The sequence below is a fragment of the Arvicanthis niloticus genome, chromosome 9, assembly GCF_011762505.2.
Source record: "Arvicanthis niloticus isolate mArvNil1 chromosome 9, mArvNil1.pat.X, whole genome shotgun sequence".
Taxonomy (NCBI): Eukaryota; Metazoa; Chordata; class Mammalia; order Rodentia; family Muridae; genus Arvicanthis; species Arvicanthis niloticus.
In genome coordinates, this window is record NC_047666.1 from 58,048,927 (window position 1) to 58,072,253 (window position 23,327).

Here is a 23,327-nt window from a genome sequence, read left to right on the forward strand (position 1 = left end):
TCAGTGGTTAAGAGCACTGGCTTCTCTTTCAGAGGTCCTGAGTTCAATTCCCAGCAACCATATGGTAGCTCACAACCATCTGTAATGGGATAGATTCCCTCTGGTGTGTCTGAAGACAGTGACAATGTATTCACATACATTAAATAAACAAATAAATAATATATTGGTGACCCATCAGAGAAGTGAATACTATATTTGCCCTTCCACTAGTGCAGAATAGGGTTTTGTTAAGTCTCTACATTCTTTATTTATACGTGTGTGTGTGTGTGTAGAGAGATATCCCAAACACTGCCCTGCTCACAGTCCCCATTCACATAGACCCTTCTCCCATCCCCCTCCCCTTCTCCTTTGAGAGGGTGCCCCCCCCATATCTCCCAACCATCAAATCTCTGCCAGAGTAGGTAAATCCTCTTCAGCTGAGGCCAGACAAGGCAGCCCTGTTGTGGAACAGATATACAGTCAGGCTACAGCTTTAGGGAGAACCTCTGCTCCAGTTGTTGGGGGCACACATGGAGACTGAGCTGCACATCTGCTACATATGTGCTGGGGGCCTTGTTCCAGCCCTTGTGTGTTCATCGGTTGGTGGCTCAGTCTCTGAGAGCTCCCAGGATAGCCAAAACAATCCAGAACAATAAAAGAACTTCTGGAGGAATCACTATCCCTGATCTCAAGTTTTTCTACAGAGCAACAATGATAAAAACTGCATGGTATTGGTACAGAAACAGACAGGTTGATCAATGGAGTCAAAATGAAGACCCAGAAATAAACCCATAAAGAAGCCAAAACCAAACAATGGACAACAGAAAGCATCTTCAGCAAATGGTGCAGTTCTAACTGGATATCTGCACGTAGAAGAATGCAAAATAGACCCATAGTTATCACCCTGCACAAAACTCAAGTTCAAGTGGATCAAAGACCTCAACATAAAACTGGGTACATTAAATCTCATAGAAGAGAAGGTAGGAAATAGCCTTGAACACATTGGAGACAATTTCCTGAAAGGACCTCATGAAACTGAAAAGTGTCTGTAAGACAAAGGACACTGTCAATAGGACAAAACAGCAGCCTACAGATTGGAAAAGATCTTTTTATAGTTTTCCAATAAACTATGCAAACCTGGCTGTCCTGGAATTTGCTCTGTAGACCAGGCTGGCCTCAAATTCAGAGAGAGCAACCTGCCTTTGCCTCCCAAGGTCTTAGGATTAAAGGTGCTTGCCACCACTACCCAGCTGAGATTCTTTTTTCTTTTAAGGTTAAGAGAGAAATGAAGCAAGGGGACGTAGCTTGGTGCTAGGGTACTTACCTAGCACATGAATCTGTCCCCAGCACACCTAAAACTGGAGGTAGGGACACATCCTATAATCTCAGTACTCAGGAGGGATATAGTCAATACATTTGCTTATTCTGGCTCTGAGGTCTCAGCTAATCTGAAACCTACCTGTCTTCCTCATTCTACTTGACACGGACAATGCTGAAGGTTAGTTATTTTGGAGAATCATTTGGATCCGTCTAATTTCTCTCTCTTATAATGTAACTCAGACTCAAGCTGCAAATTACAGTAACCAGTTTTATCACTTTAAGGGTATAAATTACTGATACTAAATATTTTCATGGTAATTTTGTGCAGAGTGAGAGAGAGAAGCTAGTTTATTCACCTCCATGTGGGGGATCCCATCGTTGTAGAAAGGGCTATTCTCTCTCTCTCTCTCTCTCTCTCTCTCTCTCTCTCTCTCTCTTCCTCTCCCTCTCCCTCTTTCCCTCCCTCCCTCCCTCCCTCCCTCCCTCCCTCCCTCCCCCCACTTCTCTCTCCTATATGTTTTGTACACCCCTGTCAAAGATTGTGGCTGTAGCTTCATGGGTAGGTCTCTGGTCCTCTGCTCTATTCCATTGCTCTCTAACTCTAGTTTTGAGTCAGTATTGTTTTGAATCAGTCGGTGTTGTTTTGTTACTCTGGCTCTGTAATTCAGTTTCAGGTCAAGTGTTATAATACTTCCAGCATTTCTGCTAAGGATTGCCTTAGCTTTGGGAGAAGGGGTCTTTGGTGCTTCCATTTGGATTTTAAAATTGTTATTTCTGTTACTAAGAATAATAACGTCATTGGGATTTTGATGAAGAGTGCCTTAACCATATAAGTCATTTTTGGAATTTTTTACAGTATCAATTATTCTAATTCATGAGCTCAGGAAGTCATTCCATCTTCTAGGGTCTTCTTCCATTCTTATTTAAAAATAGGGTCTTGTTATGTATCCCTGATTGGCTTAGAACCCTATATAGACTAGGCTGGTACCAAACTTATAGCAGTCTTCCTTGCTTGTCTGCTGAATGCTGGGATTAAGGCATACCACTAACAATGCTCAGCTCAGTGTCTTAAAGTTTTCATTATAGAGATCTTTTCACTACCTTGGTTAGGTTTATGCCTAGATCTGTGAAAGCTATTACAAATGAGATTCCCCCTTCCCAGTTTCTTTCTTAGTATATTTGTTGTTGGCATAGAGAAAAACTGCTGGGTCCTTGTCCTGCTGGTTTGTTGAAGATGTTTCTCAAATATCAGCATTTTCTGGTAGAGTCTTCAGGGCCTTTTAAGTATAGCATCTTGTCGCCTGTAAATAAAGATATTTTGATTTGTTTCCTATTGAGTTTCTTTTATTTCTTTCCTTGTTTGTCTCAGTTACTTTCCTGTTGCTGTGATAAAACAGCATGACCACGGTAACTTAGAAAAGAATTTGTTGCCGGGCAGTGGTGGCACACGCCTTTAATCCCAGCACTTGGGAGGCAGAGGCAGGTGGATTTCTGAGTTCAAGGCCAGCCTGGTCTACAGAATGAGTTCCAGGACAGCCAGGACTACACAGAGAAACCCTGTCTCGAAAAACCAAAAAAAAAAAAAAAAGAAAAGAAAAGAAAAGAATTTGTTTAATTTGAGGCTATGGCTTCAGAGGGTTAGAGACCATGATGGCAGAGTAAAGGTGTGGCAGCAGGAACAGCTAGGGAGCTCACATTTTGATCTGAAAATTGGAGGCAGAGAGAGGGAAGTAGGAGGAAGGGAGGGAAGGGAGGAAGGGAGGGAAGAGAGGGAGAGAGGGAGGGAGGAAGGGAGAGAAGGAGGGAGGGAGGGAGAGAGGGAGGGAGGGAGAGAGGGAGGGAGGGAAGAAGGGAGGGAGGGAAGGAGGAAGGGAGAGAAGGAGGGAGGGAGGGAGGGAGGGCAAGCAAGCCTGGGAATGGTGCAAGTCTTTTGGATGCTCAAAGCTTACCTCCTCCGCTGACATACCTTCTCTAACAAGGCTGCACCTCTTAATCCTTCCCAAATAAATCTACCAATTTGAAACCAAGTATTCAAACATATGAGTCTCTGGAGGCCATTCTCATTTAAAACACCACACTGTTGTACTGCTTTTGCCAAGACTTCAAGCACTGTGCTTAACAAGAGCAGTGGAGTAGACACGCCAGCATCATCCCTACTTTAAACGACTTCAGTCTTCCCCCTTTTAGTATAATACTGGCTATAGGTCTCTATAGCCTTTTAATGTAGAGACATGTCCCTTCTATTTGTAGTTTCTTCAGGGCTTTTATCTTGAAGAGGTACTAAACTTTGTCAAAAACTGATCCCTTGCCTTCTTCTCTTTCCTTCCCTTCCCTTCTTTCTTTCCTTCTTTCCTTCCACCCTACCTCTTTCTTCCTTCCTTCCTTCCTTCCTTCCTTCCTTCCTTCCTTCCTTCCTCTTTCTTTCTTTCTTTCTTTCTTTCTTTCTTTCTTTCTTTCTTTCTTTCTTTCTTTCTTTCTCATTGTGTGTAGTATGTGAGGTAGGGTGGGGTGCGTGCATGCCTCAGCACACATGTGAAGATCAGAGAATAACTTTGCAAACTTGATTTTCTCCTCCCACCTTTACATACAGCTTCTGGGGGTTGAACGCCAGCCACCAGGACTGTGGAGCAAGCCCTTTACCTGACAAAGTGTCCTGCCAGACCTCAAAGGGCTTTTCTACAACTACCGAGATGGCTCTGTGATATTCCACCTTAAACCTATTGCACTTCTTGCTTTGCATATGTTGAACTATATTTGCATTCCTGGAATGAAGTCAGCTTCACCATGGTCTATGATCCTCTTAATGTGTTCTTGAATTTGTGTTGCAAGTATTTTACTGAGCATGTTTGTGTCTATGTTCATCAGGGAAATTGGTGTATAATTTTCTTCTTTTGTTGTGTCTGAAGCCAGCTCAGGTATCAGGGTAAATGTTAGGTCTATAGATAGGTTTGGTAGTGTTCTTTCCATTCCTTTTTTAAATTATTATTTTAATTTTGAAAACCACATTCATTTATCTGTATGCATATGTGTGTATGCATGTGGGTGTGGTATGCTATGACACATGTATGAAGATCAGAGGACAACATGCTAGTCTGTTCTCACCTTATATCCTTGCAACTGAACTCAGGTTGTCAAGCTTGGCGGCAAGCTCCTTTACCTGCTGAGCCATCTCACTGTGTTAGCTTGTTTGTTTGAAGACAGTATCCTGCTATGTAGCCCAGGCTTGCCTAGGACTCACTATGTAGTCAAGGCTGACTTCAAACTCTGAAGTCCTCCTGCTAAAGCCTCTGGACGCTGCTGGGGTCACAGGTGTGTCATCATGCCCTGTCTTCTTCCTTTCCTGTTTTACAAAACAGTTTAAGGAGCATTGATACTGGGTTTTCTTTAAAGGTTTGGTTTAACTCTGTCATTTGGTCCCAGCTCTCAGTGTCACTGGTCTGTCACAGAACTGTTTGGATTGTTTGTATCCTTTTCTTCTAATTTTGGTAGGTCACATGTATCCAGGAATGTATCCATTTTCTCTAGTTTTTGTTTGTTTGTTTGTTTGGGGTTTGGGGGTGGTGGGTTTTTTGTTTGTTTGTTTCTGAAACAAGATTTCTCTGTGTAGCTCTGGAACTCACTCTGTAGTCCAGGCTGGCCTCAAACTCAGAAATCTGCCTGCTTCTGCCTCCCAAGTGCTGGGATTAAAGGCATGTGCCACTACTGCTTGGCTAGGTTTTTCTTTTTTAATCAAATATAAGTTTTCAAATATTCCCTATGGTCTGGATTTCACTGGGCTCTTTTGTAACATTCCCTTGTTCATCTCTGATTTAAATAATTTGGGGCTGCTCTTTCTTTCTTTCTTTTTCTTCAAGAACCAGCTCCTTGTTAGATGGATTCTATCATCTCTTTAGCTTCCACTTTCATGAATTTCTGTTTCCGTTTTTATTATTCTCACTTTCTTCTGCTGCTTTGGGATCTGGCTTGAAGTTTACCATTTAATTATTTCCTACCAATCTTCTGATTTTTGTTTGTTTGTTTGAGACACGGTCTTTTTTTGTATAGCCCAGGCTAGCCTCCAGCTAGCAAAGCTTCTGCTTTTGCCAATACAGGGATTGCAGGTATCTGACCCTCAACCAGCCTCTCATTTTCTTCTCTATTTTTTCTTTTTGATTTTTGTTTTGTTTTTGTTGGTTTTGTTTTTGTTTTGCGACAGGAGTTCTCTGTGTGTAGCCCTGGCTGTCCTGGAACTCTGTGGACCTCAAACTCAGAGAATCACCTGCCCCTGCCTCCTGAGATCAAAGGCATGCTCTACCACCACCCAGCTCTCTCTCTCTCAGCACCGACTTAGCCATATATAGGCGGTTCTGATAAGGGGTACTTTCATGTTATTTGATTCTAGGAATTATTCTACTTCCTCACTGATTCCTCCAGTGACTCAAAGACCATTCAAGAGGTATCATTTAGTCTGCAAGTATTTCTCTATTTCTATGTTTCTTTTTTGTTTTGTTTTTGTTTTTTTTCTTTTTTATTTTTTTATTTTTTATTTTATTATATATATATATATATATATATATATATATTTTTTTTTTTTTTTTTTTTTTTTTTTGGTTTTTTTCGAAACAGGGTTTCTCTGTGTAGCCCTGGCTGTCCTGGAACTCACTCTGTAGACCAGGCTGGCCTCGAACTCAGAAATCCACCTGCCTCTGCCTCCCAAGTGCTGAGATTAAAGGCGTGTGCCACCACCGCCCGGCTCTATGTTTCTTTTGAAATTGCTTGCTAGTTTTATTTTGCTATAGTGTGATATGACATATGAAATTATTTTTAAATTCTATTTTTGTTTACTGCTCTCTGTGTGTGTGTGTGTGTGTGTGTGTGTGTGTGTGTGTGCGTGTGCGTGTGTGCATGTGTGAAGATTGGAGACGTTTCAGAAGTCAGTTCTCTCCTAGCGTGTGAGTTTCAGGGCTAGGACTCAGGTTGTCAGGCTTGCTAGCAAGTGCTTTTACCTGCTGAGCTGTCTCATCAGCTCAAGAAATTATTTCAATTATTGCAATATGATAATTGCATTTGTTAAGACTTGATTTGTGGCCTACATGATCTATTTTAGAGAAGGTGCCACAAGAATGTATGTTTTGGCCAGCTAGTAATGGCACATACCTTTAATCCCAGCACTCTGGGAGCAGAGGCAAGCAGATCTCTGTGAGTCTGAGGCCAGCCTGATCTTCAGAGTGAGTTTCAGGACAACCAGGCTTACACAAAGAGACTCTGTCTTGAAAAAAATAAAAAAATTTTAAAAAAAGTATGTTTTGTGTGTGTTGAATGAAATAGTCTGTAGATACTTGCTTAAGGCCCATTTGATTTGTGGTATAGTTTTTTTTAAATGATTACACTTTTATTTATTGAAGGGACACTCATAGACCACAGTGTATGTGTGGAGGTTAAGAAGTCATTCTCTTCTTCCACCAAGTGGGTCCCGGGGGTCAAACTTCCATTGTCTGGTTGGTCAGAAACACCTTTTACTGCTAAGACATCTTGCCAGCACTGTGGTGTTTTTAACTCTGAATTTTTTTGGTTTTGCTTTCTAATTCAGATGCCCTATCTGAAGAAAAGATGGGAGCCCTGAAGTCTTCCATCATTACTGCATGAGTACCTGTCTGGCTTTTTATGTTTATTAGTGTTCTTTTTTGTTATTGTTGTCTTGTTTGGTTTTTTGAAATTAGAAACCCCAGTATTCGGTGCATATTATTTATATTTGGTATAATTCCCTTCATTAATGTACAGTGGCCTTAAAGGTTTTCTGATGAAATTTGAAGTCTACTTTATTAACTATCAGAGTAGCTATTTCTAACTTCTTTTTAGCTTCTGCTTACGTGATAAAAACTGACTTGCATCTTTTTTTTTTTTTTTTTTTTTTTTTTTTTTTTTTTTTTGGTTTTTTGAGACAGGGTTTCTCTGTATAGCCCTGGCTGTCCTAGAACTCACTCTGTAGACCAGGCTGGCCTCAAACTCAGAAATCCACCTGCCTCTGCCTCCCAAGTGCTAGGATTAAAGGCATGCGCCACCACTGCCTGGCTACTGACTTGCATCTTGAATGCTCCGTTTGTGTGTCTTTGTGAGTGAGGTGTGTTTCTGGGGTTTTCCTTTTAGATGCTAGCCTGCATCTTTTTACCCGTGATTTGGGGATATTCATAATTTCAGTTTTAATGAGAGACATTTCCTAATTCCTGTGATCTTGCTGATTTTCCTGGTTGGCTGGGTTCTTGTTTGTTCTTAACTTTCCCCTACTATCTGGAGTTTTCTGGTGTACCACCCTGGGCATGATGGAGTCCTCCTTGGTACGTCTTTGATCGTGTAATCCTCTCATGGAAAGTGTTTCTTCCTGTGCTCTCAGAATCAAGACTGTCTTCCTCGTTTGTGTGGTTTCCTTTAAAGTATCTGCTGCGGTGCAGGCGTGGTGGTCGAGCTGCCTCTGTCTGGATTTGTCTTGAAATGCCCTCATTTCTCTATATTACTCTATACAGTAATCCCAATTGGCTGTTATTTACTTTCAGAGTTTGAGATACATTGTTTCATTCTTGGCTGCTAGAGCTCCTGATGGGAGAGAGATCTGCTACTATTATAGCATGCTTTCCTTTGTAGATGGGTTGGCTTCTTTTTTTTTTTTTTCTTACAGTTTTTAATGGTGTTTCCTTTTTTTATTGATTATTTTATTTATTTACATTTCAATTGTTATCACCCTTCCCAGTTTCTCCTCCACAAGCCCTATCCCCTCCTCCCTCCCCCTGCCTTTATGAGGGTGCTCCCCCATCTGCCTAACCCACTCCTGCCTCAGCGACCTATTATTCCCCTATCCTGGGTCACTGAGCCTCCACAGAACCAAGGGGCTCCCCTCCCAGTGATGCCAGACAAGGCAATCCTCTACTACATATCCAGCTGGAGCCATGGGAACCCACTGTGTACTCTTTGGCTGGTGGTTTAGACCCTGGGAGCCCCTGGAGGTCTGGTTGGTTGATATTGTTCTTCCTGTGAGGTTGCAAACCCCTTCAGCTCCTACAATCCTTGCCCTAACTCTTCCATTGGGGTCGTAGCATTCAGCCCAATGTTTGGCTGTGTATATCCACAGCTGTATTGGTCTGGCTCTAGCAGAGCCTCTCATGGGGACAGCTATATGTCTTGGCTTGGGTTGTTTTTAATCTGAATTTTTTGTTTTGTTGGTTTTTTAAAACAGGGTGGCATGTGCAGCAGGCTATGTACTCTTTTTGGTTTTGCTTGTTTTGTATATTGCTGTTTAAATGTAGTATTTGCTCAGCTTTGTTTTATTTTGAAGCAGAGTGTCTGTCATTCTATAACCTAAGTTGGTGACGAACTCACTGGGCTAGCCTCAAACTCACAGTGATCCTGCTTCCTAGGCTAGCCTCAAAATCAGTGATCCTGCTTCCTCAGCATCCCAAATTCTGGGATTACTGCTGTGAGTCACCGGTGATATATGCTTTATGTCTGGGTTATTTTATTTATTTAGTAGTGTGTGTGCGTGTCTGTGTGTGTGTGTGCGTGTCTGTGTGTGTCTGTGTGTGTCTGTGTGTGTGTGTCTGTGTGTGTCTGTGTGTCTGTGTGTCTTGTGTGTATGTGTGTCTGTGTGTCTGTGTGTGTCTGTGTCTGTGTGTCTGTGTGTATATGTGTGTCTGTGTGTGTGTGTGTCTGTGTGTGTGTCTCTCTGTGTGTGTATCTGTGTGTGTCTGTGTGTGTATCTGTGTGTGTGTGACTCTGTGTGTGTGTGTGTGTGTCTGTGTGTCTGTGTGTCTGTGTATCTGTGTGTCTGTGTGTGTAGAGTGCATGTGTAGAGATCAGAAAGCAATTTGTAGGAACTGACCGGCTCCATTCAGTATGTAGGTCCCAAGAGTTGTCAGACTTGGCAATAACTTCACCTGCTGAACCAGGCTGTGTGTTTTTGACATTTAACTGATATCGTGTTATGGAGAGATGCTTCTGTGGTCATATCTATTTAGGGTTCAAAATAGTCCTCGTGTTTGGGTGTCTGTTTCTTTCTCTACATTGGGAAATAGTCTGTTGTGGTTTCCTTAAATAGATTCTTTATGCCTTTAGTTTTTGTCTCAGCTGCTCTTCCTACCCTGTGCATCTTAAGTTTGGGTTCTTGATTGTATACTAGAATTCTTGGATGTTTTGGTCCTGTACAGATTTTCTTTTTGTTGTTTGTTTTTTTTTGTTTGTTTGTTTGTTTGTTTTCATAGAGCTGGGAATTGAATCTATGTTCTTGACCATGCAAGGTAAGTGCCTTATTATATTCCCAGCCCTCATCTCACTTTAAAATTTGAGACAGAAGCTTATTAAATTGCCCAGGCTGGCCTTGAACTTGTGACCCTCATGCCTGAGCCTCCCAAGTAGCAGGATTAGCCCCAGCACCACTAGGGCTGGCTATTTTGTTTCTTTCTTGCTGTTTAAATGTAATAGTTCCTCAGCTTTGTCCTTCCTATCTGGTGTCCTTTTCTCCTAGTCGTCTGCTTTCCACTGTCTTCTCTTTGAGCTTTTCATTTCTGTTTCTACTCTATTTCTCTGCTGACTTTGTCTTCCGTCTTACTGACTTTCTTGTTTCTTTTGCTGACTACTCCCTCGTTCTGGGTGCTGGTTTCCCCTCCAAGCCTTGAACTGGTTTCTTTATTCATGGGCCTGTTTGTGGCCCCTTGAAGATCATTGATTATTCTCACTACTACAGTTTAAAATCTTCATTTGACATTTTACTCACTTCGGTGTCTTTGAGATCAGTACTGGAGGACTTAGCACCTCTTGGGGATGTAAGCTTTCCCACGTTCCGTATATTTCAGTGCTCGATTACCTCTGCTAGTTTTGTTTGGGGATCTTCCTTGGGAGCAGCTTATTCTTGGGGTCTCTGCCCCTGAGCACCACCCAGGTAGAAAACAAACTGCTTTCACAGGAGACATTTGTCTCTTGTCCCCTGACAGGAGCTTTGTTCTGCTTGGCTTTTTCCCCATCTGGCTTTGCCTTTCTGTTTCACTAAACTTTTGGGCTGATCTAGCCTTCCTTTTACAAATTTCTACAGCCCTTCTCCTTTCTGTCTTTGGAATACAGTTTTTCTTTTCTTTTTGTTTTTGTTTGTTTGTTTTGTTTTTGTCTTGTTTTTTTGAGACAGGGTTTCTCTGTGTAGCCCTGGCTGTCCTGGAACTCACTCTATAGACCAGGCTGGCCTCGAACTCAGAGCTCTACCTGCCTCTGCCTCTTGAGAGCAGGGATGAAAGGTCTGTGTCACCCCTGCCCTGTCCGAGTCTATGTTTTCTTATTTTGACACTTCTTCAGCAGATCACACAGAGGCATCTTGCCTAGAAGTCTCAAATAGGTCTCTAGTTTATTTTCTTGCTGTTAAGTTACAGGAATTCTTTCTTCTTTATTTTGCTATTTTCTTTCCTCCCTCCCTTCTTTTATCACTTTGTAGCCCAGGATAGCCTAAAACTTGCCATCCTCATGTGTCAGCATCTTGGGTGCTTCAATTTCAGACAGGTGCTAATCCAAAAGTTTATATTTTCTAATACTGATCTTTTATCACATATCTTATTAGAGATACTTTCTTCTAATTAACAGTTGTCTGTTCATTCTCTTAACAGTAATGTGATACACAAAAAAATTTATTTTTTTTGTCTGTTTCTTTGTATTTTGAGACATGATAGCTGTCTATGGAGCCCTGGCTGCCCTGGAACTTAACTCTATAGAACAGGCTGGCCTCAAACTCAGATCCATATGCTTCTGCCTGCTTCTCGAGCACTGGAATTAAAGGCATGTGCCACAACTGCACAGCCAAAAATTTTAATTTTGATGAAATTTGATTTATCTTTCCTTTTGTTATTATATTTGCCGTCATCATAGTCTAGAAAAAAAATCACTGCCAAAGACAACAGCATGGAGGGGTTTCCCATTGTGTTTTCTCTTCTTTCTTTCCATTCCTTCTCTCTTCTCTCTCTCTCTCTCTCTCTCTCTCTCTCTCTCTCTCTCTCTCTCACACACACACACACACACACACACTTTGAACTTTTGCCTCCACCTTCTGAACACAGGAATTATTGGGACTGCCTGCATATGACACCTCCTTCTGCTTCTGTGGTGCTTGGGATTGAACCTAGGACTTAGGTTAGACAAGCACTCCACTGCCTAAGCTGTTTCTCTAGCCTCCTGTTATATTCTTCTAAGAATTCTATAGTTTTAGTTCACAAATATAGGTCTTTATACCATTTGTCCTTGAGGTGTTATCTTGGGAACCCAAGCTAACCTGGTACTCACTATGTAGCTCAGGCTGTCCTTGAACACATGACAAGCTTCCTGCCCCAGCCTTCCTGAGAGCTGGGATTACGACTGTGTACTAGCATGCCTGCTCCTTGCTCTAGTGTGTGCTCACTTTCGTACATGACAACTTGGTTCATTTTCATTCTTTTATATAAAGGGATAGCTACTTTTTTTTTCTAGCACCGTTTATTTAAAAAAAAAAAAAAAAAAAAAAAAAAAAAAAAAAAAAACTGTCCCCGTTTAATGATCTTAGCACCCTTGTCAAAATAAATTCATCAGGATCTGGAGAGGTAGCTCAGCAGTTAAGAGCACCAGCTACTCTTCCAGAGGACCCAGGTTTGATTCCCAGCACCCACACAGTGGTTGTCATAAGCATCTGTAACTCCAGTCCCAGGGTGTCAAATACCCTCTTTTAGCTTCCACGGACAGGTATGAACTCAGAACATAGACAGATATGCAGGCAAAATATCATATACATGAATATATATGAAATAAAAATAAATAAATATTTTAGGCTTTTTTCTTTTTTTCTTTTTTTGGTTTTTCGAGACAGGGTTTCTCTGTGTAGCCCTGGCTGTCCTGGAACTCACTCTGTAGACCAGGCTGGCCTCGCACCTGCCTCTGCCTTAGATTATTTTGTAAACTCAGTTTATCATATATAAGCATTTGTGAGCTCTCTTCTGTGTCACTGGACTTTATGACTGCTCCACTCCATCTGGAGAAGTATAGATAGGACCTCGCCACGCCTTGCTCTTCCTCGTGTAACTAGAGAGGAAAAAGGCTAACACAAAGGGATTTTGTGCTGTGGAGACCTGAACGTGAATGCTACGAAGGGCGCAGCACTTTACAAGTGCCGGGTTTTCAGACAGGCATTTAAAATATCAGGGTTGAGCAAGACTCTGGTTCTATTTTGAACGCATTCTCTCACTGTCTTGTGTACAATCAATCCTTTTACTTCTTGAGTTGCTGAACTCAGAGGTCCTGTGTCATGCTGTATTGAAATCCATTGGATGAGAATGAGAGCGATTGTGTGTTTAGGTTTTGACTTGTAAAAGAAGAATTGCAATAAATTAACTCTTTATTGAACACAATGTAGGTGAAGCCTTATACCACACACTTCAAGGTGACTTTCCGTCTACTTAGGACGGATTCGTGTCAAGGGATGAGTTAGTAATTACTTGGAGATGGAATGTTGATTCAGAGGTGAAGGGGAAGCATGCTAGGCATTAATCAAAGGCCAGAATGGGTAAGCTGTCTGAGAACAGAGTGGCCAGTCTGACTCCATGAGGGTGTGGGGGTGCACTAGCGTGCAGGCGTAGGCATGGTATAGCTAAACAGAGGATTCAGAAATAATCAGTCAAAAGAATTTTTGTCAACTTAGCAGATAGTAGCAAATGTCCTAAATAATTGATTGATTGATTGATTGATTGATTTGTTTATAAGGTAACTCTCATGTTGCTTACCTGGCCCTAAAATTGGTATGTAGCTGAGGCTGCCTTTGAGTCCTGATTCTCTGACTCTACCTCCCATGTGCTGAGATTACAGACACTTAACCACTCTGCCCAGTCACGACCAGTTTTGTTTAGTGGAGGAATGTTTAACAGGGCACTGTTCTACAGAACATGGTCCAGCATGGAACACAGGATTAATTGTGACACAGGAAAAAGGGTCTCAAGGGATTTCTCTGGAAAGGAAAGTAAGTTCCAGATCTTGCCTTATGACCAATGTGAGACCAGTGTAAGTTCTGATTTGAGTCTATTACTGTCAAGGAATAAAACTGATCTAAAATTTCCGAGATCCTACCCAACTTTCTAGTGACCCACTAACCTTTTGTGCTAATGTTGTGACATTTCCAAGCTTGGTATTAGTTTGGATTTGGCATTTTCCCTAGCATGCCTTGCTTCTAAGCTATAGGCAGGATTATAATTTTAGTTTCTTCACTGTCACAAAGGTCAAGTTTTCTAAAGCTCTTGATAGGTCAGCTGGAATTTACCTCTGCTAGTGACAGTGCCTGAGCATTGAATGATGTCACAGGCCACCTGGAGTCGCTTCCCCTCTTATGCCCCTCCCTCCACACTGAGCAAGGTCTTCCTGAGGGCCTGCTACTCTGCTTTCCTCAGCCCTCCCCACAGTAGTTGAAATTACCTGTGACTCATACCAATGGCTTCAGCTGCTCATCCCAGACAGGAATGCCAGGCTTCACCAGTTAATATTTGGGGTCACAGGAAAGAGAGAAGAGGCAGGAAGTCACTTGTGGGCTTGAATCAGAATCTGGGGTGCTGCACCAACCACAATGAACATTCCAGGATGCAGAGTGCAGATGCCTGTTTCCACTGTGGTCAGACCTGGCTCCCTTCCACCCTCAATTCCCTGCCTGGGCACTCGACATTGGATCTCATCAAATGGTGTTTGGTTTTCAACCAGGAAAACAAAGAAGAAAGATTTGTTCTCCTGTCTTCTTTTGTTGAGCACAGTCTCTGTTTTGTTTTGTTTTTCTGGTTGTGCTTTAGACACCTACAGCTGGACAGGTCACTAATCTCTGAGCACACGGAAGTCTGTCTGTGCTGAATCCTTTTCCATAGCCTGAGCCTGAAGCCTGTCTCCATTCCTGTCCTGTCCCTTTAACTGATGGTGAATGCTGCAGCCTGCTAACATTCCACCCACAAATGGCGATTTCAGCCGGCCTTCCCTAAAACTCGAGCAGCCTTGCCGCATATCTTGTGCTTCCTTGGGATCTGGTTGTATTCCCAGCCGTGTGCCTTTCTGGAATAGCTATGAAGCAGTGAATATAAAACTCTAATGTTCAAGGCCAAGCCATGAACTCAGCCGAAGCCGCAAAGGAATAGTGTGCAAAGGGAGTCACACCCTGTGCATACCTCACTTTAGTCTTTCAAGAGTTTCAGATAACATTTCTGGAAAAATGTTTGTGCTTCACTTTTCATTCCTTTTTTTGTTTGTTTGTTTTGTTTTTGTTTTTTGTTTGTTTGGTTGGTTTTTGGGTTTTTTTTGAGACAAGGTCTCTCTGTGTAGCCCTGGCTATCCTGGAACTCACTCTGTAGACCAAGCTGGCCTCGAACTCAGAAATCCGCCTGCCTCTGCCTCCCAAGTGCTGGGATTAAAGGCGTGTGCCACCACTGCCCAGCCGTTTTTTGTTTTTTGTTTTTTAATTTTGTTGTCACTTTTACCTTCTTTTTCCACCAATGACTGAAACTAAAGACAAAAAAGGGGGGATTGTGAATCAGAATGATTAAAATGATAAGAATGGTTGAAACAGGCACACATGTACGCACATACACATACACACACACACATATACACACACATACACACATACTCACACATCTATACACACATACAAACATACATCCACACATATACACAATACATACACATATACACTCACATACACACATGTATACCCATGTATACACATGTATACCCATACATCCACAAAATCATACATATACACACTCTCATACACACACACACACGCACACACACACACACACACACACACATTTGTTTTTAAACTTCTCATTTCAGGCGAGTAACTTCCTAGATGCCTGCACATGTCCAGAACATTCCTGCAGAGGTATAGGGGCAGTCTTCTCCTTTTTTTTTTTTTTTTTTTTTTTACTGTTGTTTTAGTTGTTTTTCTCTAAACTTTTGTCCAGGGAGCATCCTGTTCTGCTACTCACATACACACTGTCATCTCCAAATTGCTGGTTTAGAAATAGAACAGGAGCCAGTAGGCCCTGCTCCAGGGGCTGAGACAAGTCTGTGGCGAGGCCGCCCCCACAGCCCTTCCAGTCTGCAACCATTGCTCCTCCCCTTCCCTTCTAGAATCCAAGGCCTACCTCAGACAGTATGAAAGGTAATCTATTTTTGTTTGATTGCTCTTGACACATCGCATTTGCAGCCTAGGCTGGTTTTGAACTCATGATCCTCCATCCTGGTCTCTCAAGTGTGTGTTGTCATACCTGGCTTGGATTTTCAAATGTTTCAGGGACACCTTAAATTTTCACACACATCCCAGCTCTTTCTTCTGCACATTAGGCAGAAAACCTGTCCCTTCCTCCTCCCCTGTACACTTGGGCAAGTGGACCAGGCTCCCAGTGCCGGGGCATGGTGAAGCTGAGCCAGAGCCTCTCCGGGGAACCTGAGCCTTCAAGGCCACCCCATCCCTGCAGGGGTGGAGGAAGGGAGGGAGGTTGATCACAGGAAGGATTCATTCTTCAGCCCCTACTTAGAAGCAGCTTTCTAGCTTGGAGCAAGCAGTGACCTACTCTGCCTATAATTAATTACAGCTGAGGACCCCTTTCTCAGCAACTGTGTTTGAAGTGTTTACTGCTCTCTTTAGAAAGGGATAGAGGTAGTGAAGGAGGGGGACAAAAGGAAGGAAGGGAAGGATGATGGAAGTAAAAGAAAGGAAAAAAGAAATACAAAGGAGAGAGAAGGGAAGAGGGCTGGGATGGGTACCTAAACACGGACATCCCCAGAGCATCCTTCTGTGGGCATGGAGCTGGGAGAGGGCGGAGGAAACTCCCTTCCGTCCTGGTCCCAGCATGAAGTCATCAGTCTTGAGGTCTTGGAAAATGGGATTCCAGGCGGTGTCTCTGCTCTCCTTCCATCGGACCCTTCTGCTGTTGTCTGAGGAGCATCTCAAAGCCTCCCTCCCTTGTTCAAGTCTCAGGTGACTAATAGTGTGACCTGCTTACCTCTGATGTGAGCTCAGCAAGTTCCTCAACCCTTAGTCTCAGTTTTCTTCCATGTAAAATTGGCCCCATAGGATTGCTTCAGGGATCTAGTGTAGTGAGGTGAGCATGCAGGATGCAGTAGAAACCGGTCCTCACTGGATGAGCATCACATGAGTGTATGTCCTCCCCTGCCTGTATGGAAGGTGAGATACTGTCAGCTACTCTACTGGTTATTGTCACCAGACACAATTAGAAATCTTCTGTGTGCCTCCCATTCACTGGAAACCCAGCTCTGAGAAGGCACAGAGGCCCCCACTGTTTGAGAGAGGAGACAGATTCCTCACAGATATTCTTGGAGGGTGGACACAAAGGAGAAGGGGATGGAGCTGGGGTTGGTTACAGAACATTTGCCCGGGGTTCTAGCCGTAGCTACAAAGACAAAACAGCATAAGTTACTTAGTATTTTTGAGTGTGTTTGTGTGTGCGTGTGCGTGCGTGTGTGTGTGTGTTTATATGCTCTGACATACATGTGGAAGTCATAGGATAATTTTGTAGTATTGGTTCTCTCCTTTTTTTCTGACACAGTGTCTCACTATGTAGCCCTGGCTAGCCTGGGGAGAATATATATATATATGGGCTCACTATATAGTTCTGATACTTGAACTCAACAGAGATCCACTTGGCTCTACCTCTTTAAGTGTTGGAATAAGGGTGTGTACACACTGGTCTTTCTTTCTACTTTTATATTCATTCCCAGGATTAAATTCAGGTTGTTAGGCTTACAGTAAGAGCTTTGCCTGCTGAGCCATCTTACCAGCCCAATAAAAAAAATTTGATACAACGTCTCATGTAACCAAGGCTAGCCTCAAACTCCCTATGGAGTGGAAGCTAGCCTTGAACTATTGATCCTCCTGCCTCAACTTCAGGAATGATAGAAACACAGGCATACATCTTCCTGCCCAGCAAAAAAAAAGTTGATTTTTTTTTAAAGAGGACAAAATTCTACACCTCATTTTCCTCTTGAATGTGCTTTGCTGTTGTTTGTTTGTGGGGGAGTCCCAGCCCACCCCACCCCGTTGCCTTTGTTAAAGTAAAGCCACGGCCTTGAGGCCTGTCAGAGGATTGGAAACCCATACTCCCTTTACCTACAGCAGTTTCTCAGCTCAGCCTAGCGGCCTGAAGGGCTGTGGAGGGATCTCACAGCCTCAGACACACTGTCATGATCTGAGGACTCCAGCTCCTGTCTGCCGCTGCAAGTCCTCTCACTGGAAGCCTCACTGCAGGGCTGGGTATGAAAGAGGAGCCAAGAGGAAAGATGGGATGGGGTGACCCTGCTGACTAAGACTGGCAGCTCAGGGATTCAAATCTCTGGGCCCACAGTTGGTCCCAGCAATTATGGTTCTACCTCTGTCCCTGTCCTCCTGGCCTTAGGGCCCAGGCAGGCTCTGACCTACAGGGGCCATCATCTATGTACATGTGCCACCTCTGTGGTGCCTCCCTACCATCTTGAACTTGTAACTTATTCTAGGCATTTGTAATCTGAATCCTCCTACCCAAATCTATCAGAGCCCACCTCAATCTCACCTCCTCCTGAAGCTTTCCCTGACTGCACGGCTCATAACTGCCCCATGGTCCAAAGTCTCCTGGTTGTCTATTCCCTTTATTTAGAAACCAGAACTGGAATGAATTATAATCTCAAAAAGTGAAAACCAACACCCGCTTAATTGTAGGACACAAGGGGAATACTGGGAGATTTACAAATGCAAAGGCAGAGTTGGGCATTATGGTGGATGCCTAAATCTCAGCACTTAGGACTCTGAGACAGGAGGATTGCTTCCAGTTCAAGGTCATCCTGGGCTACAGAATGAGATACTATATGAGAATATACATATCTAGGTAGCTAGCTAGCTAGCTATCTACACACACACACACATACACATACTCTCATTTTCTCCTAAAGAAAAAAACAAAAGATAGGCAGGAAGATGGGAGAGCAGAAAGAAAGAAAGAAGAAGAGGGAGAGGAAGAAAAGCAATTTATGTAGCTGCTGAGGAGGGAAGAATAGCTTGTAATGTCATAGTCTTTGGGATGGATTGGACTGCTATGTCTCCACCCAGAACAAGAGATAAAGCTCAGATTGTAAAAGTTTTCAAGTCATGGGTAATATTCAGAAAAATGGGAGGTGGGGTGCAAAGGTGATTCTGAAGGAGGGGCTCCACCCCAGGGGCCTCTGAGCCTGCTAACGGTGGCTGTCTCTTTTCAAGACTGAGCAGCTTTGTAAACATGTCCCATTATAAAACAGTTAAGATAAAAACATACCATTCACAGAAGAGTAATGTTGCATCTAGAGTCTGTTTATTGGATTGTTAAGCTCAGTATTTATACTTCCAGATAAAATATTTTTATAATATAAATGATGTGTTATATAACTGACAGATACAACATGATAAAATGCTAATAGAAAAATAAAAAGAGCCAGGCAGTAGTAGCACATGCCTTAAACACAGCACTCAGAAGCAGGAGGATATCTGAGTTCAAGGCCTGCCTGGCCTACAGAGTGAGTTCTAGGACAGCCAGGGTTACACAGAGAAACCCTGTTTTGAAAAAAAAAAAATTTTTTTAAGGAAAGAAAGGAAAGGAAAGAAAGAAGAGGGAGAAAGATCTAAATGAATGGTCTGGTTGTCAGTTGAATGTTACTTTTTAACTCAATAGTTATCCGGTGCTTGTTATGGGCTGTTACATGAAGGCCTTGCAACAAACTAACTATTCTATCAAGTAGTATACTTATATAATAGGTAGAATTATTATTCCCAATTCAGAAATTAGGAAACCAAAGCACAGAAAGGTTGAGCTTAGAGGTTCCCAGGGTCAGCTAGTGAAGAAGCCAGAGCTGGGCCAGCAGCCCGACCACTGTGTGTCCTCCACCACAGTGGGGCTGGATTTCTCCTGGGTTTCACCTTTCATCTAACTAGAAGGAAACCTATGTTAGGCAGACATGGTCCTTCCTAAAGAGCCACGTAGCACAGTGTCACTGCCTTTGTAGGGAGGTGTCTTATGGACCTGCAAAACTCAGTTCATATTCATGGATGCCTTGACTAGAAGGCGCTGCAGCAGGGAAATAGAGTTGTCTGAGGTTTCTCTTACAGGCAAAGAACTGAGAAAAGAAAGCCTGGGTTGTCAAAGCCTTGGGCTCAGCCTCCAGCACTGATCCCAAGGGATGAGGGGCTTGGAAAGGAAAGAGGAGGAAACTTGGAGGTGATCAGGTTCCAAACTCTTGTTGTGTAGTAACTGTTAGCTCCACTGCCTCCTTACAAATCTAGTTTTTTTAAAAAAATATTTATTTACTTATTTTATATATGTGAGTACACTGTTGCTCTCTTCAGACATATGGGAAGATGGCCTCAGATCCCATTACAGATGGTTGTGAGCCACCATGTGGTTGCTGGGAACTGAACTCAGGACCTCTGGAAGAGCAGTCAGTGCTCTTAACTTGAGCCATATCTCTTCAGCCCCTCAAATCCAGCTCTTGATCTGGATCAATGGTTCTCAATCTGTGGGTCTCAACCCCTTTGGGGATTGAGTGACCCTTTCACAGAGGTCACCTAAGATCATCACAAAAAAAAAAAAAAAAAAAAAAAAAAAAAAAAACCCCACAGATATTTACATTATGATTCATAACAGTAGCAAAATTACAGTTATGAAGTGGCGACAAAAATAATTTTATCCTTGAGGGTCACCTCAACATGAGCTGTTTAGTTAATTAAAGGGTCCCTGCAGTAGGAACATTGAGAACCACTGATCTACCTTGAAGGCAGCTAGGTAGACATCAGGAAGGCTTTAAGCAAAGACAGCTGTACTATGGACATTGTCCAGTTAGGACCAGGTCTTGGTGACTTTGGATTAAAACCTACAGGAACAGTGAGCACCAAACGTTTTCTGGGGCTGGGCTTCATGTCCTGCTCTTGGGACAGACTCATCCATCCCTTGGTATTTCTCATCATGTCTGCCAACTTTGAGTGACCGTACTGGGGAGCAGGAGCACATGGAGCAAGAGAACTTCAGACCTTCTTGGGAACAGACAGATGACCCTGCGCTTAGTGAAAACCTTCACTGCTCACCTACCCTGCCATCCCCTTCATTCCTGTTTATTGTTGCCTAGTTGGTACTCAGTGTACCCGTTGGCACTAGTGTAACTGAGAAGAGCTTTATGCACTCCGTCAGCAGTCTAATAAGGGAAACAGTTGCAGTGGTGGTTCTTTTCAGGCTTGGAGATGGAACTCAGGGCTTCAAACACACCAGGCAAGCATGCTACCACTGAGCCGTATCAGCCTATGCTGGTTCTATCTACACGTATCTCCAACATGAGTCATGATTATCTTGCCATCTATTTTAGTTACTTACCTATCTCTGACCTCTATCTCGTGTTTGAGCATATTTTATATCATTTAACCCTTACCAAAAAATAAAAATAGGATGGTCCCATTTCACACACAATAGGTCCTGGGGAATGAGTTTACATCAGTACTGTCTGCCCTTTTATCCTTGGTTTGTCTGATCTCAAAACTCTGTTTCTTACAGCCATAGCCTTGCTCTCTGGGAGAACCAATCATGAGGACCATGGAGGATATAGGTCAAGGCCCCTTTTAGTTAGTTGGCTAGAAGAAGCCTACGGGAAAAGGCCCCTTAGAACTGCTCTCCTCCAACATCTCTTCTGACAGCCAATATCACACCCAATTCCTGTTGCTATTCTACTTTTATTCCAATCTCACCTTTATAGAACTATCTAGTCCTCCTAAGACCAAGCCATTATGCTCAGCATGTAATCATGGATGTCCTTGACTCAGGGGTCTGCGACAGAGCCAGACATGCTGCTACTTGGCTACAATTCCAGGACATAGAGAAGAGGATTCTGAGTTCAAGGCCAGTCTTGGTTACACAGAAACATTTGGTCTCAAACAGAAGCATCCACACCACAGACCTTTAAGTGATTCCCTAAAAGAGTCAGATCTACCTGCGCCCCCCACTTTCTGTTGTATATATGTATATATGTTTGATGTATTTGGATACATGAACCTATGTATACACATGTGGATGTCATAGGTCAATAACAGATTTCTGGTCAACACCGGGTGTCTTCCTCAGTCTCCCCTACCTTGGTTGGTTGATTTCTTTTCAATCTATTAATGTATTTAATTTAATGTCTATTTATGTCCTTAATTTATTTATATTATGTTTTAAAGATCAAATTTGTTTTTATTTTATGTGCATGAGTGTTGGCCTGTATGTATGTGCATCCTATGCATACAGAGTTCAAGGAGGTCACAAGAGGGTGTCAGAACTGGAGTTATAGATAGTTGTGAGCAACCGTGTAGGTGCTGGAGGCTGAGCCCAAGTCTTCTGCAAGAACATCTAGTGCTTTTAACAGATGAGCCATCTCTCCAGTTCCATTTTCATTCCTTCTAATTATGTGTGTGTTGACTGTGCATGATGGAGCATACCTTTAACAGAGGCAGACAGGTCCCTGTGAGTTCAAGGGTCAGCCTGATCTATATACTGAGTTTCAGGATAGCCAGGACCACATAGAGAGACCCTGTCTCAAAAAAACAAAATTAAGCTGGCAGTGATGGCGCAGGCCTTTAATTCCAGCACTTGGGAGGCAGAGGCAGGCAGATTTCTGAGTTCGAGGCCAACCTGGTCTACAGAGTGAGTTCCAGGACAGCCAGGGCTACACAGAGAGACCCTGCCTCGAAAAAAAAAAAATGTATATGTCCAAGTGTGAATATGTACACATGAGGGCTCATGCCCATGAAGGCCAGAGGCATTAGATCTTTTGAAGCTATAGTTTCAGGCAGTTGTGAGCCTCCTGATGGGAGAGCCAAGTTCAGGTTCTGGAAGAGCAGTAAGTGCTTTAACCCCTAACTATCTCTTCAGTCCTCCACTTTGGTCTTGGAGACAGGGTCTTTCATTGTCCAGAGCTCTCCAGTTTGGCTAGATTTACTGGGTAGACAGGCTCCCCAGAACCCTCCTGTCTGTGTCCCCCTAGAGCTGGCATTATAGGTACAATGGATACACCTGACTTTTTATGTTGGTGCTGGGAATAAAACTCAGGTCCTGATACTGGCATAGAAAACATTGTACTGATTGAGCCACCTCCCCAGATCCCCAGGTTACTCTTAAGCCTGCCATTCAAAGCTACCTGCTACCCTGGTGTTTCATTCTGTCTTTCTATTTCTCCATGTTCTTGTGTAAATGTATGTGTGGAGGTTGATGGATATTTTGCCTGCATGTATGTCTATGTACATATGCATACCTGGTGCCTTGCACAGGCCAGAAGAATGTGTTATCCCCTGGGATTAGAGTTACAGACAGTTGTGAACTGTCCTGTGGCTGCTAGGACTTGAACCTGAGTCCTCTGGAAGACCTGATAGTGCTCTTACCTACTGAGCCATCACTCCAGATTCTTCTCTCAGCTTCCTTTTCTTTTTTTCTTTTTCCAGAGAGGGTTTTTCTGTGTAGCCCTGGCTGTCCTAGAACTCACTCTGTAGACCAGGCTGGCCTCAAACTCAGAAATCTGCCTGCCTCTGCCTCCTAAGTGCTGGAATTAAAGGTGTCCATCACTGCCTGGCTCTCAGGCTCTTGCCAACTGAAATTGATTGCTCTTCTGAATATGATTCTGCTCCTCTTGCTTCTGTGGCTCTTTTCAGGCCTTTTTTCTACCTAGAAGGTCTTTTCCTTGTTTCCTCTCCAACTTTTACCCAAGGTCTAATGTCCAGCTAGACTGTGACTTGCTGCATGCTGGAGTTACTAAGTTCATAACAGGGCAAACGTGTATGTATGTAATTTCTACCATGTTCCGTGGTTTTGTATATCCTTTGTCTTTGGTAGCTAGCACTCTCCTTAAAAACAAAATCAAAATCTCATTTGTATATTTGCCTATAAACTAGGATTTAGTACATTTTAATTATCCCCATTTCATTTTATCCTACTCCTAATTAGGGTTCTATAATGATTTGTTAGATATATTAATTTTTAAAAATTGAGGAG